The 19,042-nt window shown below is 37.1% G+C and overlaps 1 pseudogene; it reads left to right on the top strand.

The window, feature by feature from the left end:
* The first annotated feature begins 13,116 nt into the window (after positions 1-13,116).
* LOC113050036 (protein RIC-3-like) lies at positions 13,117-18,630 on the top strand (annotated as a pseudogene).
* The last annotated feature ends 412 nt before the right edge of the window (positions 18,631-19,042 follow it).

Below are 19,042 nucleotides of genomic sequence, written 5' to 3'. Positions count from 1 at the left end.
TCCTTCCTGGAACAAACATTCTAGCCCCTTTAAATCTAAAAATTCATAGGCCTAAGCTCTGCCGCTGAGGTTGGGGGGCGTGGGGGGTAAAGCCTAATTACAAACACACTGCCATCGAAGAAAACATTGTTTTGTTGTTGTTGTTGGGGAAAGAAACAAACTGAGTGGAGGAGAAGAGAGAGAGCGAGCGAGAGAGGAAAAAACGCAGGTCCAAATTCCATTCTGCATTGCCAAGGCACGCTTGGGATGCTGGCAGCTACAAAGATTCAATTATACAAAGTGCAAAAAATAATTAGAAAAAATAATGGCACTTAAAAAAAACAGGCCCCTCCAGAAATTGCGTAGAACAATAAATCTGTTAATTAGCTCATTAATATTCAATTGGGGTCAGTGGACTTAATGGAACCTTTTTCATGGGCCAAGGAAATGTTTAACACTCCGTTCTTCCTCTGCTGGCTCCTATTATCAACTACGCACAGGCGAGTCTTATCAGCGCTCCAGATGGTGGAGAACAATGCCGACCCATTATCGTCCCGCCGCAGCATGTGTGCCTTGTAACCGGTGTGTGGTTGAGACAGTGAAGTATAGATACCGAGGCATTTAGTGTAATTGATATGTGGTATATATCGTATTGTTTAGGCCCTGTTTGTTTGCTCCGCCGCTATTCCAGGCGAAAAGGGAAGGCGAAGATGGATTCTCGACGCTGCGGTTTCGGGGGTCTCTCTCTACAGGTCACAGATAACTTGTCAACACCGAGGCTGGTGTAAAATGCATCAAAGCTAAAACTCCTGGGCGCAGAAAAAAAAAAAAAAGGGTGAAAACGCAGACAGAGTAAGGTTTTGTTTGTGCAAAACAGAGAAGCCGCTGTCAGCCATTAGACTGCGCTCAGCCTGATGTTTTATTCAACAAGTGTGATGAGGAAAGTTGTCTAGGCACAGATTGAGCTCCTCAGCGTTGTTGAACTGTTTTAAAGGCTATTATGAGCTTATTGTCTGCCTTCCTCTTAGTCAATCACATTGCGCACCAACGGCAAAAGGTCAAAGGAAACATAATAACAGTGCCGTAGTGACGTGAAGCATTTGAATGCTTCCAAAAGCGAGATTTTTCATACTCTCGGCTTATGAAAGCTCTCCTGATGTCTCCAGCATGGAGACAAATCTTTGAGAAAACGCAAGCTAAATGAATCAATAAAGGCCGAGAGCACAACCGGGTTAGGTGACACATATTAATAGCAACTGGTTATTGGTGTAGGACATAAAAAAGTCAGACTTTCGCATAGCTCAATAAACAGCTAATGTAGTAACAGAGAGCCTCGTTCATTATTTCTGATGTGAGAATATGAATTTTCTTATAAACACTGCAGCTCTCAGCTTGCGAGACTTTCAGTTAGCTCAATTTCTGAGTCAGGACAGAGAGCCGTTTTTATCATCGGCTCTTCAACTTGACACTAAAGAGAGAAGGCACAATCATCAAATCTTCTGTCTTGGCACCAGATAGTAGAGGCAGATAACTAGTCTTTGATGAGGTCACTTTCTGTGTCAGGTGCTCTGAACTCACGAGGACCTTCACTTCACTTTCACTTATTAAGAGCTGACAGACTCACAGCACTTGAAGTGTGTTTGCAGACACCTCTGTGATCCCATTTCATATTGAGCTGGGACTGTGAGCGCCTAATATTTGGTATTCTGTCATGTTTGATTAGACATGTAACCACCTTACACCACTAACTCTATTGCCATTACCTGAATGCATGGAATACAAAGGAACTGTTGTAACATGAGGTGAGTTTTCTTGACTAATTTTGACACATAGCATTCTCACATGCTTTTTCTGGACTTCAGTTTATCAAAAACATCAATAGATAGAGAGCGCTACAATGCTGGAAATGGTTAAAAGTTGTGGGTGACGGAGAGGTCATGCTTTATACACAAAAAGAGCATTTTCTTGGCACTCAGTACATTTAAAAAGCCTTTCATGGCTATAAACAAGGCAATAAAAGGGGGTCTAGCAAAAGCTGTATCTGGAATAGTGTGCTATGATACTACTCTTAACATGTACAGTATGCCATTTAAAGATATGACAGAAATAATATTTCAAAACCAGCCTGAAAATAGGTGACACTGATAAATATCAACCCAATCACATGATCACTTTCCAAAGTCTTTGTAAGTAACTAAAGTGAAAAGTGAAGTGACATTCAGCCAAGTATGGTGACCCATACTCAGAATTTGTGCTCTGCATTTAACCCATCCGAAATGCACACACACAGAGCAGTGAACACACGCACACACACACTGTGAGCACACACCCGGAGCAGTGGGCAGCCATTTATGCTGCGGCGCCCGGGGAGCAGTTGGGGGTTCGATGCCTTGCTCAAGGGCACCTAAGTCGTGGTATTGAAGATGGAGAGAGAACTGTACATGCACTACCCCCACCCACAATTCCGTCCGGCCCGAGACTAGAACCCACAACCCTTCGATTGGGAGTCCAACCCTCTAACCATTAGGCCACGACTTCCCCTAAAACTAAACTAAACTAAACTAACTAAAGCTAAAACTAAATTTAGTTAAAACTATAAATCTTTTTTTAAATATTAATACAAAATAATAAACAATGATGAGAGCACATAACAAAGTAATGAAAGCTAATTCAAAATATTAACAGATACTATAATAGTATATAATATAATACTAAAATAGCATGATCAATGTCTAAAATTGGTAAAAATCACCTGAATCATTTGTGTGGCTAACATGCACAAAAACACACTGTTTGCTCAATGTATTTCTATTATTGTTTCCCATTTTATTTGTTGTTTTAAATGGAAAGTTTTCCTATTTCTTTCTCTTTTTTTAATTAACATGTTTCAAATGAAATGAGGGATGGGGGTGGTGATCAGAATAGAATAACAATCATTTTGAACAGCACCACAATAAATTCTTGGCAAAAATGAAAGCACTCATGTCTTTAACTATACTTATTAACGGTTGGAATATTGTAAGACCACTACAAAAGCACATAAACTGCAATGAAATTAAATAGAAATATATATATATATATATATATATATATATATATATATATATATATAAAATCATTTACAGGATTTTTAACTGTCTTTAAATTGAACTAAACTTAAAAAAAGCATTCATCAAAAAAGGATCATAAATACATGAATGCATGTCCATTCCTGCCATGAGATTATAGTTGTCCTGTCGAGTGAATAAACTGTTTGCTCTGTAAGATTAGCATGACGCTCACTCTATTAACTTTCTCTCTCCTCCTTCCCTCACATGTGCAAGATAAATGTCAACCATAAGAAGACATGCCTCTCAAATCCCAAATGGGGTCTCACTTTTGAGAAAAACAAGGTGAAACATAAAAGCAACAACCACTTTACCTCTGTCTCAGCTTGAAGTAAAGACTTTATGGATTTTTCACTGAGATAAAAGCAGAAGCATTTTGTTCTAAGCATGCTTGTTTATTGACACCGTTCAGCATGCACAGTAAGATTATTTCAAACTGTATGATCTTTTTAGTTGCTTGTAAAATTTCAATTTTACTTTGCTTTATCTCTGTGGAGAATATCTATGAGGGTTGCGCGGAGGGTGAAGGACTTAGTGGAGATTTTCACTCACCCTTTTGCTCAGGCAGCTTAGTGAAATGAAATCCAAAAACAACAACAGGGAGTCAGTGGGCATGGCAGTGACGAGCAATGCTGAGGCTTCTCTGAGGAAGATTGAAGCAGCCTGCCATTTCTTTATAACTTAGATATGACGCAGAGATATCGCTCACAAACAAAATGTGTTCAAATTTAGAGTTAGCCCTGAAAAAAAAAAAAAAGATTTGACCCAGTCTAGTGAATTAAAATCATATATATTCATTATAGTCATAATAATAATGAACTGGGTATTTGTTATTACGACATTTACCACTAAGTATTTTTTATTTTTTTAATTAAAAAAAATACTTTTTTCACTAAAGTCACTACATCTGAAATTATTAAAACCATTTGCTTTTGTAGAACTTATGTATTGTATGTATGCTTTCAAACACAACCTTTTATTTCGCATAAAGCACACCATGACAGATCTATATTATAGATTTAGATATGACAGTCTATAAGCTCTTTTGTAAAGAGCACCCTAATGAAATTTAAAAACGGCACAGGAAATAAAAATAACTTTGCAAAAACCTTCATTACTATTAAACAGACTTGTCTGCCACCATGTTTCACCTTCCAACTACAAAACAATATATTTTATTTGTAATAATGTGAGTACACTTGGTCATTCATATGCTTGGAACTCATAAATAGAATATTTTCCTCTCCACTTTAAGTCTGAGTGCATCTCACAATCTGACTTATATCTAGCAATTGCAACTTTCATTCAAGATATCTTATTCATATCTCTTGAATAAAACACAGCCAGACAAGGCACCTCTGGTTGAGCTTATGGAGTGGATCTCATCATTAGATAAGAAGCTGTGTTTTCAGTCGCTCTTCTTCTCCTGGCTCACTTTCACCCCTCTGACAGCAGGGCCATTATCCAATCAATCAACCCTCTAGTGCTCCAACCACCTACATACACTCACGTTTAGGATCCAGACACAAGGGCGACCTCGAGAGCAGAGCTGTAGGCAAAAACGGAGACCCCCTCCTGCTGAGTGCAATTGGGATTTGAGAAAGTTAAACACTTCCCAAGCACAAATTCCAGCCTGGCCAGCATTGTAGAGATCCCATTCTCCTCACAGCACACTTCTGCCTAGCAGAGGTCATCTCCATCAGCAGCACTACTCTCAAACACACACTAATGTATACACTGAGTCCTCCTTGCTTCCCTGCTGGTGTGGTGGTCCTGAGCCCTCAAACACTGCTGTCAACACTTTCACAGCCGCCCTTGACTTTCACAGGACTTACAGATGCTGAAGGAGCTGAAGGACAGAAATGTCAAAATGAAAAGGTGATATCAGACAGAAAACATGAATGGCAGAGAAGGAATCCATGGAGATCTAAAGTAATTCCTTTAGAAATTATTATAATCAGAGGATTTGGGTGATTCCTGCTGCACAGCACATGAGGGTCACTTACATGAATTGTTCATGTCATAATCACTTCGTTTTAAAATCAGACTGAGATGGAAAACAAAGTACAGAAAGTCTGGTGGACAAGAATTGTAGGTGATGAAATAAGTTCAAAAAGTGCATATAAAAATCTCTTGTTTCTAAAAGTCAGGCAGATGCTGGCATGTTTTTCAGATTGAAGTGAGACAGTAGCTGGCTACCTTTACTGTGAAAATGTTAACCTTAACAAGTGGTTTATTGGATTAAGTGGATTATTTAGCCTTTTTGTCTTAAATTTGTTAATAAAAAAAATTACCAAAGTCATTCAATTCAAACTTTCCAAGCGATACATGCAAATCATAAATACACCAAAAATTACATTTATTAAAGTAAGTATTATTACCGCTGCCAAGTCTACAATGACAGATCTCATCATAATTGACTTATATCAATCAAGGCACAAGTTCATGCATTAAATCTTAATTGATTAACAACATCTTCAATGCATTAAACAAAAAAAAATTTACATACTGGGTTGTGGACTGAGCTCAAAGCTGGTTTGAACTCCAGTGTAAGACTGGATATGATATGTGTCTTCATATAGTACATACTACATATAGCAACACACAAGAGACAAATGTAACAAAAAATGATTAATGGATTGGTATGCTTAAGTGTTTCACAGCCAAACTGCGATGAAGTCCTTGATGTTTTCTATAATACATGTAAACCCAGCTATCACATTCACTTATTTCTTCATATACACTCAACTCATCTGAAAAGTTAATTTATGAATGAAGAGCCCTTGAGAAGAACACTGCAGGATCTTACAACAGGTTCCACATTTTATATTGAATTATCACAATAAGTTTGTACAATGCTTCTTATCAACATGTATAAAATGATGGGGTGTTGATGGCGCAATGGATAAGACACATACATGTCTTTGGTGTGAGAGACCCGGGTTTGAATCCACTGTGAGACACCAATGTGTCCCTGAGCAAGACACTTAACCCCTAGTTGCTCCAGAGGCGTGTGACCTCTGACATAATTAGCAATTGTAAGTCGCTCTGGATAAAAGCATCAGCTAAATGAATAATGTAATGTAAACATGTAACACATGAAAAAAGAAAAGCATCATGCACTTTTTGCTAGCAAAGATATCAGCAGCCAGTTAATTTGTCGTCATTTGATAGTGGACAGAAAAACACCTCACGCTATACTTTGACTTCCATTGTCCGCTAGCCTTAAGCTATCCCCACAGGCAATCTGATCAGGTCTTGCTATAACGTATCACTGTTAGCCCATCACGCCTACATGTGTACAAACCTGTGCTGCTCCAGCAGAAAAATCTACACAGGAAGGGGGTGGCATTACTAAAACAAAGAGAAGCCTGTTTACAAGTGCAAAAACAAGCACATTACATTCAAACAATGCCACATCAGCCCCAATCCCCCTGTCAAGCTCACTCTCCCCAGCACATGCCCCTGGGGGATCCCAGACCTTCCTTCATGTTCAAAGATTATCAGTTAATCCAAAATGTGCCTGAAACACAGCAGCGCAAAAAAAAAAAAAAAACACGGAGTGGGCCAAGAATCGGAGGAGGGCTCATGTGGAGACACAGGGTTTTTGGACTTTATTTATTTGTTGGCTTTCATATTAATCCATTGGAACAACACACCATTTTTTCTTTCCCCCATTTTTTTTGGGGGGGGGGGGTTGGGGGGGGTGTAAATGTTTCAGAACCATTAAACGAGAGATGAAAGTTTCAATGGATAGCATGCGAGAGTATTAATTGTAAAGGCCATTATTTGGTGTCCATGAGGCTGAATCAGCTTACCCACTCCATTCCCCCATTTGCATACAAAATGCTTTATTTTGGCAATCAATGAAAGTGCTCCACTGTATGTGTGGCTTATCACATGCTTGCAGGGAATGGATTCCTTCGCCATCTCGTTAAATTCTGTTGATGCAGAACAATTTGAAACATGGCACAGGCTGCAATGACATTTAAAGATGCCTCGGCTTAATTATATTTTGCAAACATTTGGGTTGTTTGTCCTCGGGGATAAAGTGTCTCCACTACAAAGTTAACTTGTTAATAATTGCGTGAAAAAGCGCTCTCTCCTTCTTTCGCTCTCTTTTTTTTATCTGTTCTTTGTTTCTTCTTTTTTTATATGGAGCACTAATCATTATCACCCATTAAAGCTGGTTAAGACCATTCGAGGTGCCTGCTGTACACACAAGGGACACGCCGATGACATTCTGTCCTCTCATTTATTTAAACTAAGGGTTCAGATGTCTGGGATCCATCAGCACACAGTTGAAGCAAATAGTCAACTGAATCAGCTCTATATAAAATGTTCCTCTTATGTGGTTTGAATGTTTGTTTTGTGTATGATTCACACACTCATCTGACTCATGCGGCAATTCACTTTATGTAAGTTGTAAACTTTTAATGCCAAAGCACTCATGTCCTATTCTACATAAAATTAAACATTAAACAGTATGCATCAAGAAATACAGATTTTACATCAGAAAGCCATAAAGTGAGCTTTTATAAAACCATATATTCAAGATAAAATGACTCACTTTTAGCATTTGATTTACATTGCACATTAAAACTGCCTTTGGTTGCTCAGTCAGAAAAATCACTCACATTCTCAGGATAGAGTTTGTGCAACAAACACTATTCACTTTCCTTTCAATTGTTTGAAATGTTGTGCTTACAGTAAAAATGATATTCCACAAAGACTCAAAAGTAAAGGAATAGCTCAGACAAGATATACAATCTTCACCTGTACAATAAGAGTTTATACTGACCACAGCTCCAAATCGTCAAAACAAAAGTAGACTGACGCTATGGCAGCTTTATCTTAAGGCCAAACTAAAATTTCAGTATTTCCATTTTTATAGTTGTGAACACCGATAAATTAAATGCCATCAATTATTTTATTGGCTACAAAATGGCTATCAGGCTTGATTACTGTGTTAGCTGCACTTGATATGAGGAGAGAGAGTCATTACAACACATCGACAAGTAATGGTAAGAACAAGTCAGCAAACTACTATAACATAGCAGCACAAACTTCCTAAGCATTATTTATAAAAACACAGCGACACATCTGCTGTCACTGTCTCCTTTGAAACGTGTATGAGCGATACAAATAAGCAAATAAATATAAAAAAGAATCGCTAATACTCAATGATTTTGGCCTGTTGTATTAGCCACCAAAAATTGTCACTTCCTAGATGATGATGTCATCAAGAACCCAACTTAAAATAAAATTTAGTTTTTTATTGACACAATACAATTTTCGATGAAACAAAAAGCAGTTAATATTGTGTAAATTTTAGAAAGAGTTTGAAAGACTTTAACATTGTATCCATTATATTAAATGATATTTATGATGGAAATTGTGTGAAAATGCCATGAAATTATCATATTTTTGTTTAAATTCATGGAGTTTTTCAAAAATGTTTACGTTCATGCTCTTCTGAAATAATGGGGTTGATTACCATTATATGATGTTGCTTGTCATTTTTGTGCTGTACAGTGTAAAACTACATAAATATCTAATATAAAATGTATCTCAAGTCTGAATTCTGTTTCGTTTCTCCTAAACTAAATTCATGGCCAGGTATCCACTCCGAGTCAACCCATGTAAAAACAAACAGCTCTCTGTCACACTTGAAGAGTCCACATGTATTTGAAGCATTTACATTCTTCACAGTGAGGCATGTGTGTGCTTGTGATACTGACTCGCCTGTGGGTGGGTTTCTGCTAATATGCTTGTCTGTGTGTTTATGCACAAGTGTGTGTGTGTGTGTGTCCGGCATTTCAACCATGTGCAACTGAACCTGCAATTTCACAGCGCCTCTCTCGCTGTGCTGCAGTGTCGTGGTGGTGAGCCACCTTAAATAATGTCATTTCCCCCCTGCTGTTTGAGATCAAAGCTTCTATCAGCTAAACCTCTGCGCCTTCTCCACCCTCACAGTGGCCCTCTCCGCCTGCCCACACTCTCTCCACCACATACAGCGACCACAACAAAGATGCAATGCACTGGCAAACAACTCTAGATGTCAAACAAAGCCAATCAATTGCTTGTTTCCTGTGTGAAAACACATCGGTTATGGCTTACCTTTAAAACGATAGGTCGGGCACATGGAATTACCTTGATGGAAGGAATTTGCACCACTGTTTTAATATACTGACATTTGTGCCATATATGTAGTTAGTCACTAACTGACATTGGCTTCATAAACAACAATTTCAATGCAAATGCAACACTGCTGCGGTAATTAGTATAATTGTTTTCTCCATGAATAATGTTTATAGTGTATGCAGGCATGTCCAAATATCGGAAATTCACAAGGGTGAAATAGGAGAGACCGGGGCTAAATGTCAAAATTTTTATTTTAATGTATGTTTATTAATGCCCTAAAGTCTTATATACACTACATTTCAAAGGTTAGGGGTGAGTAGGTTGTTTTCCGAAATTTAGATTTATACATCATCTAAAAGCTGAATAAATAAGCTTTCCACTGATGTACTGTATGGTTTATTAGTATCGGACAATATACAACTGTTTGAAAAATATAATGAAAATTAAAATTCTCCAAATGAATTCTTAGCAAAGCATATTACTAATCAAAAATTAAGGTTTGATACATTAACAGAAGGAAATGTAAAAAATATCTTCATGGAACATGATCTTTATTTAATATCCTAATGATTTCTGGCATAAAAGAAAAATCGATAATTTTGAACCATGCTATGTTTTTTTTGGCTATTGTAAAAAATATACCCAAGCAACTCAAGACTGGTCATGTGGTCCAGGGTCACACATATACAGTACATAAATACATATATACACTCTACATATGTGTGCACGCACAAAACATACCAAACTATTGTTTTGTCCAACAAATATTGTGATTTTTACTGTGATTAATATCATTCTGCATGTGAACGGCTATACCAAAAAGGCTGAAGAGGACAGACTTTTACCTTTATAACTGTACCAGCTCAGTCCAAGCACTCTTTTGCCATCTTCAAGAAATGGATAAAGACCAACCTCTTTCATCTACACTTGACCCTCTAACACTTGCACTCTCTATTGTGTTTGCATTATATCTACTGGTTTTTATTTAATTCTCTAACTGTCACAACTGGTCAAGGAGGCAAACAGGCAGATTCAAACAAGCAGGTGAGTTTATCAAGGAAACTGAGGAGAACCTAAACTGAAGTGATCAATGAAAGCAGAGAAAGCGGTCTTATCGGAGCTGAAACTTCTAGTCCTTCAATAGATAGCAGAGGCTTCCAGGATCAACATGTAGGCAAGGGAATTTTTTATTTATTTATTTATAATTTTAAAAAACTTGCTTTGTGTACTATGTGTATGTGTTGGACTATCTTGTCAGCGCTTAAATATTGTTGCTCTTTTGTTGGTTTGCTTGTCCTCATTTATAAGTCTCTTCAGAAAAAATGAATCTACTAAATAATTAAAGTATGAGAGCATGGTTCCAACTTCCATTCATTTAATAAAATAAATGAAGCTGGCCTGAAGTGTACGCCAGTTGTTTTATTATGTTCACTTGTTTATCTGAGAGCTTTGCAAAAATGTGATGCTTGGAGGATAACATTTAGAAAAAATTATTCTAATACAGTTTATAACTAGGTGTTTGAAAGCAATATACTGTACAAAACATTTGCCAAAAAATCCTTCATTCTTTTTGACCTTTGACCCCTTGAACTCTGGCTGAGTCAGGGGAGCAGCAGCGAGTAATGTGTTGTCTTGTGCTGGTAGGACATAAGTGCTCTCTGGCCGAGGTCCAAGCAGCTTTCCCACACTCACGCCGCAGCTACAGATCAGATTACTATTTACACTGCTTTTCAGCCTTAATCAGGACCCCCATCTGCTGCCTCTCTTCACCGCATAATACATCATCAACACATTCACAACACTGTCCAGTTATGCTTTACGTTTACGCACTCTCTCACACACACACACATGTCCAGCATCACTTCCCCATTCCACAGTATAAAGACAGGTTGAAGGTCTGGCAAGACTCAGATTATTAATCTACATTTGAGCATCCGTCTGATAATATCTCAGGACCCGATTATTCAAAGTCTCATATGTGGCGTCCTGCTCTCCTCATGGTAAAAAATGCAGTATGACAACTGGCCAGTGTCTCAAGGCCTGGCTCACACATTAATCCAGCACATTCACTCACCATCACTGTCTCTCCTCCATGAATATAAAGGCCCCTGGATTTGTAACAGTATGTCCTTCACGACACTCAAAGCCAGCTTCATTCCCATCAATATTAAATAAAAATTAAAGCACACTCGATATATGGGAGTGTGCATTGATTTAATATTTCACCCCAGAAGTGAAAGAAGCCCTTGCTCCTGCACTCAACTTGCAATTTGGAAATAAATTGACTGATTTAGACAGAGCCAGAAAGAGAGAGAGCAAAAAAGGGTTCGATGCGAACCTGGTCTGCCAGCACAGAGTAAGGTGACATTGCACAACAAATCACTTGCATGAATATAGAGAAAGAAAACGATTGCTATTTCTGAAAGCAATTTTGTTTGGTGAAGGTGTGTTGATTGCCATGTATGTGAATCTATCGCTCACATGACAGGAAGGGGCACATAAGAGTCAATGGCATATTTTGCTTTTAGCATAAACAATATGAGCACTAAGACTTTCATACAAAATCAGACATAAAAAGGCAACGATCTGCACAGGCCTAGTGTGTTTCCATGAGGTGTCAGGCACAGTGCGACTGTGGCAGTGCATCCGTCGTACTTTAATTGAGCCTAATGAAGAATAATTAGGTAGTTAAAACGTTGATAACAGAGCAGCTCAGTAAACAGATAAAAGATGAGCTGGCCTAAAGGAAGAGTTTGATCACATGTGTACATTCACATTACATCGCCACCATGCCGAACTTAAGGACCAATTCACTTCTCAATTTTCTCCATTTCTTTGAAAACTGGAAATGTTTTTTCCACATGCTCATTAAAACTCCATGTGCTCAAATTTAAAACTTTAATTAGGAATTATTGGAAATGCAAATGAATGTGAATAATTATTTAGCTTAGCAACAAGGTATTTTCACACCAAGGTAGACCATGATATGCGCTCAAAGGTTTCAGAGAGGACTGTGAATGGATTTTTTGTTTTATTTTGTTTTTTTTTTTAATACAGAAATTAACATAAAAATGGTAATGGCTGTGTAGCCTTTTCATGACTGGTTCAATGTAAATAGTAGAAAAATACTCTGTATAGTGTCTTAAATATCCTATAAATACATTTTACTAAATGTATATAGAACATGGGTTAAGTCAGTTTATTTGTTTGACATACATTAACATTTAAAAATTACCATTATACAAAATAATTTAATAAAATGAACAATAATTTAATAATTCAGTAGTTCATGCACTATGCACAGAGATGCAATATGGTGACATTTAATGCATGACATTAACTCAAGAATGTTGCACTTTAGGTTTTAGGGCTACATTTTATATGGAATCAAATATAAAAATAGTTTTATTAATTCTTTAAATGTTATTGTTGTTTTATTACTTAAATCCTATGGAGACACAAGCTGTCCAAAACGTATACAAAAGTTCTGAGATTCGACTGTAGTGTAGTTGAGATCTCAATAAGGCTTTTAATGAGGCCTCGTGAACGCTATAATCACGACAGCACTGCCATCTACTGGACTAGTAGTTGAATAACAACAACAAGACGACAATCGCAATCATCATAAACATCATCATCAACAGCAAAATACATAATAATAACGATAGCCTATTAATATAAGTGCAGTTGTGATCCCAAACACTGTGTAATGTAAATTAGAAATGTATTATGGATATATGCTTTGTGTTCATGTAAAGGCACCGATAAAGTAAAAGACTGAATTATTTCATAAAACAGGTTAATAACAGGTCACGAATATGATTAATGATTCTGAGTGAGTTGATTTAATGTGTCGTCAGTGTAATGTCAGCAAGAAATCGGATTAATGTTTTCAGTCATTTCAGCTTCAGCAAATCAACTGGAAATTTCATAAAAGTGATGTTGTGATGTTGACGCTTGTCACCGTTTGTTCTACAACATCTCTTATGTCTGTCGTATTGATATGCCTGTTTCAACGTGTCAGAAGATCACCTTCATGACTTGCATCGTCCTCTGCATGTATTTATTCCTACCTTAATTGAAAACCTACATCAATTATTTTTACCCATGAGTGAAGAAAAATGTAATCCCTCGTTTATTGTTTCAATAATGTCAGTGCTGATTTGACCATCCCTGTGATCTCTGTTCTCAGGAATTGACTAGGAATTGCTCTTTTTAGTGCAAATCTCTTATTATATTTAATTATTTTCCTCCCCTTCTACACAGACATTCATTATCTGAAGATCATGATCACTGGGACACAGACTCTCATTGCATCAAGCATTACAACCCAGAGGCCATTGTCCGAGCCAAAGGTGTTGGCAAGCCAAATCTCCTGGACGAGGTCATCCCAGTCTATGGCTTTTACATCTTCCTTTATATAATCTACTTGTTCTTTAAAGTGAGTCTTATCAGAAGCTATTTGGAAAGCTGCTCTGTTCAGCACATCTCCTGTTATAATAATTTCCCTTGAGAAAATATCTAACAGGTACTTTAATACATACAGAAATGTTCTAAAGTTTGGGCTTAATTAGATTTTTAATGTTGTTAAATTTAAAGTTTTAAAATACAGTAAAAACATTAATATTGTTAAATGTTATTACAATTTAAAATAACTGTTTTGTATTAAAACATTTTTTAAACATAATTGATTACTGTGATGCAAAGAATGATTTTATATATACTGTATGTGTGTGTGTGTGTGTGTGCACGCATATGTCTGCTTTCATCAATCACTGATGCTTACTTTGCTCTTTCAGCAGCTGACCTCTAAGGACAAACCTCATCAACAAGGGTGCAGATTCCCTATACTATAGTCAGAATACACATTTGAAGAGATGGGTGAGTTTGCATAAACATCAACCCTAGTTGTACAACATTATATACCTAATAAAGATGCTTATCTTAATGACACCATATTTTAAAATTGTGACCTTTTTTGAAATCACATTTCTGTTTTACTGTTAGTGCATGCATTCTCTGCACTGCAGTATCTAAATCACATGCAACTCCAGATTACGATCCTGTGCAAGACCTGGCAAGCTTTTTTCTTTGCCTTTTGTTTGACACAGATTAGCAATCAAAAGTAATGTTTTATAAGCCTAGCAAGCTCCTGATACCAATTAACAGCATGTCTTTTGGATCAGTAGTAAGAGGTTTAGCTCTATTCATCAAATGGATGCCAAAGGGTGGAGGGAGCAACTGACAGAGCATCAGCATTGCCCTCAATCCCTGTACAGCATGTGTATAAAAAACTCAAACTTTGATTAAAATGAAACTACAAAGTGTGGCCTCCACGTTTCAATGAATTTGTATCTAATATGATTCTTAACCTCATTCAGTTGTCTCCCTGACAGCTACTTGTCAGCTGGTGCAGATGCAAGCCAGAATGAGTGGAAAAAAAACAGAGAAAAGTGGATATCTAAAGTTGTCCCCCCATTTGCCAGGTAATCAGATCATATTTCTCTCCTTACACCATCCAGTAACTTACTGATCAAAGAGCCCGTACATAATCTGCATTCTGCTTCAAATGGAATCCAAAAGGAAAAGTGCTAGTGCACAGCATTAAATTTCCCAGTAAATGCATAAACTGCTAAAATGCATGCCTGGAATGCTATGCAAGTCGCTTTGGATAAAAGTATCTTCCAAATGCATAAATGTAAATATAAGGAAAGTTGTTTTCCTTTATATTCATATAACATAGATCCATTTTCCTCTAAGAAACTTCCTTTTCTGTTTTTTTTTTTTTTTTATGTAATTTGTAGACCAGTATTTGACCCTGCACAACTCCATTGATGGTTTTCTTTAGTTAAGCTTTACTAGCTTTATTTTTTGTGACTCTACATGTGTTTTAAATTTATTTTTAAAATAATGAGCAATAACAGAGGTTTTTTAATGTTTTGCAGCTTCATTATCATCAAGAAATGTATACGTGTTCTCGCAGTGGTTGCAATTTGTTACTTTTATGTAACAAATCACTGTTTCTGTTTTTCTCTTATAAATCACTGTTTCTGACTCACCGCTTGTTCTGACTTCAAGTCACGCAGGGGCACACGGAGGTGTGAGGAGAAAAGGCTCAAACAGTTGAAGGAAATCACCCAAATGATGTGGGAGAGACAGTTGTGAGAGGGAGCCTCATTGGAGTAGTAAGCCGAGGAGGCCCCTTACACTGCAGACTGGGAAGGTATACCTCAAGGCTTTGTCTTGGGCCCACTGCTATTTCAGTTTCTTGGTCCTTGAATTTAATTTTAGTTTCCCAAGACTATCCAGAGGAGACCTGCCCAGAGTTTGACATGCCCTCCCACACAGATTTCCTAGTGTTATACTTAAAGAACCAGACCAAGTCATACCCACAGCAGAGGAGCTTGCTGAGAGAATGGAGAAGGAAGGAGGAGGATTAGCCTGGGCCTGGGCCTGGGTCTGATGATGCCTGTACTAATGAGGAGTTGAAAGAGGAGAATAATTTGGGTGAAAAAGAAGAGGATGACAAAGATGAAAATAAATATGAAGGGGAAGAAGAAGAGGAAGAGAATGAGGATGATGAGGTTGAGATTGGAGAAGATCAGCCCTGTCTTCCTAAAAGTATTGATGAGGATGATGAGAAACTTGAGTTACCAGGTGAAAAAGTAGAGGAACAGAAACCAAGTAGGAGAAGACAACAAATCACTTTTAGCGATCACAGACATATCTTCCATTATCCAAAGGGTGGAGCTTTTGGCTGCAAGTTATGGAAGCATATGGGTAGCATTATTCAATTTGGGATGTAATATGCAAAATGACAATGCAATATGTAAAATGGCAATGCATTTCTGTATTTACATTTACATTTTCCAATACATTTGTGCAACGTTTGGTGCAAAATGAAAATGAAAATTAAATTACATAATTTTCATTTGCCATTTACTACACCAGTTTTAAAATGTAAAATGAATATTAATTTTAAAGCTTTCTAAGTTGCAAAATTAAAATGAAAATGTATTACAGAAATGATTAGATATGTCTAACATGTTAAAGCAAAAACTGTGGCAAAATGATCATTTAAATGCTATTTTTCTTAATTGCATTAACACTCACAGTCAAGACACTTACGATTGCATTTTCATTCGGTGTCCCGCAATGAATGTAGCAAAATTCAATGTGCACATTGAAAATGCATTCCGAGCCGATCACGTGTCCCCGCCCTCGCGCCACGTCAATCATTATGTGAACAAGGCGGGGCTTACAGAAGGTCAGAGACTCAAGTCTCAAGAAGAGGATTCAATCAAGTGAGACAACATGGACAAGACAGTTGGTCCGTGTATGTTTTGATCATTTTGGTTTATGGCTTCAATATTTCATTCGGACTTGTGGGCGGAGCTGAAACGCTGCTTTCATCTGATTGGTCGAATCGGATCGGTTTTCATCTGACAGCCTTCAGCTGAAATGTCTGAAACTACGCTCACTGTTAATTAGCATAATATTTGAATCAGATGTAGCTGGGCACATAATTCGTGCTGCTGAGACCTGCAAATTATTTCTAGGTTGTAGTATTATATGAATATTGTCCCACTGATAAAAACAGTGCAAATAGTTCTGTCCCTTTGGATAACAGTAAAGTGGAAATAAATATAGTTAAATTTATGAAATAAAATTAAATAGGATTTTTTGGGAAGGTAAGTCTGGCCAGTTATACAAGCAACACTAGTCAGACGAGTCTGAAGATCTGAGCTGAATTGGGTGAAACATTAAAGTTCTAGTCTGTGTCAATTACTCTCATAATAAATAATAATAATAATGTTAACTGTATTTTTCGTTATAAGTTGCATCAGTCCAAAAATACGTCATGACAAGGAAAAAAACATATATAAGTCGCACTGGACTATATGTCACATTTATTCAAGACCAAGAGAAAACATTACCGTCTACAGCCGCGAGAGGGCGCTCTGGGGTAGGCTACAGGAGCACTGAGCAGCATAGAGCTAATTTTACTATTTTTATTTAGAAATGTAACTATATTCATTTTTACAATTATTTATTAATGTCACACACACACATACCTAGTGCATTATGACTTAAAAGATGAGAGTGGTAAATGTTACAGACATGGAACTGTTCAGTCTATTATTGATTTTATATTCCACTTCACTGTTATCCAAAGGGACAGAACTATTTGCACTGTTTTTATCAGTGGGACAATATTCATATAATACTACAACCTAGAAATAATTTGCAGGTCTCAGCAGCACGAATTATGTGCCCAGCTACATCTGATTCAAATATTATGCTAATTAACAGTGAGCGTAGTTTCAGACATTTCAGCTGAAGGCTGTCAGATGAAAACCGATCCGATTCGACCAATCAGATGAAAGCAGCGTTTCAGCTCCGCCCACAAATCCGAATGAAATATTGAAGCCATAAACCGAAATGATCAAAACATACACGGACCAACTGTCTTGTCCATGTTGTCTCACTTGATTGAATCCTCTTCTTGAGACTTGAGTCTCTGACCTTCTGTAAGCCCCGCCTTGTTCACACAATGATTGACGTGGCGCGAGGGCGGGGACACGTGATCGGCTCGGAATGCATTTTCAATGTGCACATTGAATTTTGCTACATTCATTGCGGGACACCGAATGAAAATGCAATCGTAAGTGTCTTGACTGTGAGTGTTAATGCAATTAAGAAAAATAGCATTTAAATGATCATTTTGCCACAGTTTTTGCTTTAACATGTTAGACATATATAATCATTTCTGTAATACATTTTCATTTTAATTTTGCAACTTAGAAAGCTTTAAAATTAATATTCATTTTACATTTTAAAACTGGTGTAGTAAATGGCAAATGAAAATTATGTAATTTAATTTTCATTTTCATTTTGCACCAAACGTTGCACAAATGTATTGGAAAATGTAAATGTAAATACAGAAATGCATTGCCATTTTACATATTGCATTGTCATTTTGCATATTACATCCCAAATTGAATAATGCTACCCATATGCTTCCATAGCAAGTATGAGGAAGAGGAGGAAAAAGAACACGAAGGAGAAGAAGAGGACGATGATGATGAAGGGAATGAAGAGGAAGAAAATGGTGATGATGAAGACTGTGAAGAAGAAGAGGAGGAAGATCAATGTAATGAAGATGGGCCAGGTGAGAGAGAAGGAGGAGGACGATCCCCTAATGGAAGCGGAGAGCCTGGGATTCAATGATGAAGTGGGATGTGATTCTGAGAAACAGGAAGTAGACCTCATTGACTTGACTCATTGACGTACCAACCTGAGTTAACCATCATCTCAAACAAGTCAGAGTCTCCCAAAGCTCAAAGCTCTGGGACTCTTAGAATGTGTCATAAGAAAGAAAGGGTGAAGAAGTGACAAGCTTTTCAAAAACACAATAGTCTGTTCGAATACCCTCTAGTTCAAACATACCTTACTGTGAATCTTTCTTGCTTTGCTTATGGAAATGCTTTCTCTGTAACCATTTAGGCTTTTCTAAGATTTCATTAACATTTTTCCAAGAACAGCTAGAGAATATTTTGTTGAGTATGTTGTGTCAAAAACTGGTACTTGTAAGACCTCTTTTCCAAAGAAAATCTTTGCCAATAAAACATTTCTGAACAGAATTAGCTTTTTATGAACATTATTTAATGAGCACTGAATTACTTAATTACAAATGCAATGATTTCATCTAAAATATTTGGGATGCGAAAATTCACGTTCAGATTTATTTATTTTTTTTCATATCTTGAGTAATGTATACAAACACTGTATATTGACCAATGTACACATTT

Source organism: Carassius auratus, chromosome 30 (genome assembly GCF_003368295.1).
Source record: "Carassius auratus strain Wakin chromosome 30, ASM336829v1, whole genome shotgun sequence".
Taxonomy (NCBI): domain Eukaryota; kingdom Metazoa; phylum Chordata; class Actinopteri; order Cypriniformes; family Cyprinidae; genus Carassius; species Carassius auratus.
This window is presented reverse-complemented; position numbering and strand designations above follow the sequence as displayed.